Below are 1,637 nucleotides of genomic sequence, written 5' to 3'. Positions count from 1 at the left end.
TAAAAAGAATACGCAAAACAAGTAATGCACAATGCAGTTGCTCACCACCTGAGTGGTGGAGTGAGGGGGGGAGTGAGCAAGCAGCTGTGTGGTGCTTAGTTGCCAGCTGGGGTTAAGCCACAACAAGCTCTTAAATTATGTCCTAGAGAACAACTTTTTGCTTGAAAAGCCATTTTTTCCAACAAGTGGGTTGTTTGTCACAAGATACATGGCATATTTTCCAGTAGAACATTTCCTAACCTTCATGTACTGGACAGGCTCCATTTTGTCCCTGATCTGATTTTTATTAGCTTTAGGACACTCAAACTCTGATAGGGTCTCCCTTGCTCTGGAGGCTACAGACAGACACGCAGGCATATTTCCTATACAAAAGACCTTTTGGTCTAAATAGGCAAGATAAAAGAAAAGAAAAGCATAACAAGCTTTCTTCCTTTTCCATACTGAGAAAATCCTAGCCAATAGCACCTGCAATGCATTTCCAGAACATAGAGGTCTATAGGTTTAGCAAAGCACCACCAGCAGTTTGCTGGTTTTTGCACAGCAGTATTTATCTGTTCTGTGGTATTTGTGGCATTCTCTATACTTAGACTGGCAAATGCCACAAATACCATGATAAATTTAACCACTGTGAGTGATAAATGTCAAGCTTTTAATAGCACCCACTGTCTCTCTGTCACCACACGACCCTATTTGGAGACTGCACAATCACCATCTCTGTATTATTACTTATAAAAGAAATAGTCTTTAGCATTTTAAATGGCAATATATTTGCTTTGTATAATATATATGGACAGAATGAGCAAAGGAACCCTTTGTATGTCTTCTGGCAGAAGGAAGAGCGTGCAGGATACTATTCCTGATAATTTCATATGCTGTTTATTTACAAAAATAAGGTCAGAAGGTAGTTTCCTATTTCTGTTAGGTGCCAGTACAACGGGCAGAATTCATAGTCTCAGTTGAAATGAAAGGGCAGAAACAAATTTGTCCACCCAGTTGATGACAACAGCTGACATTATGTTTGATCAGAAAGGAAAAGTCTACAAAACTATTGCTGCAGCCATTAAAATACAGAACGCAACACCAGACATTGCAAACTTATTCTCTACGTGACTTTGGTTACTTTTTCCACTTTCAGCAGTATGTGATGTATTCAGGCTACGTCTGAAGAACATACCTCTGCAGCACTTTGACTGTAGGTTGTAAGAAGGAAAGAGTATTTCACATTATCACTAAAAACACTTCAGTTCTGAACTTTTCTCGAAATTCCAAAGTTCTGACGTTTTCCCTTGAGCAGAAAACTAAATCAGGAATTAAATTCTGTCTTAGGAACCAGGCTACAAAATATCCATGGTTTTGTCTTAGTCAAATATCTTTGTGATATTTCTGACATGAAATATTTGTCCTTCCCACTTCAACTATGCTAATTTCCCTGGGGGGGCTACTCATATGCTATGTCATACAGATGTGGTCTCTGAAACTTGTTACCAAGTCAGGGACACTCTTCCATTGCAAAGTTAAAGGGAAGACTTAGGGAAAATATCTGTATGCATATATATGTGTATACACACATATGTATAAATATATCTATAAATATAATATATGTATGTATAATTACAGCAAACACTTTGGAGAACCCA

This window comes from Aptenodytes forsteri, unplaced genomic scaffold, assembly GCF_000699145.1.
Source record: "Aptenodytes forsteri isolate BGI_AS27 unplaced genomic scaffold, ASM69914v1 Scaffold108, whole genome shotgun sequence".
Taxonomy (NCBI): domain Eukaryota; kingdom Metazoa; phylum Chordata; class Aves; order Sphenisciformes; family Spheniscidae; genus Aptenodytes; species Aptenodytes forsteri.
Note: the sequence above shows the minus strand (reverse complement) of the source record.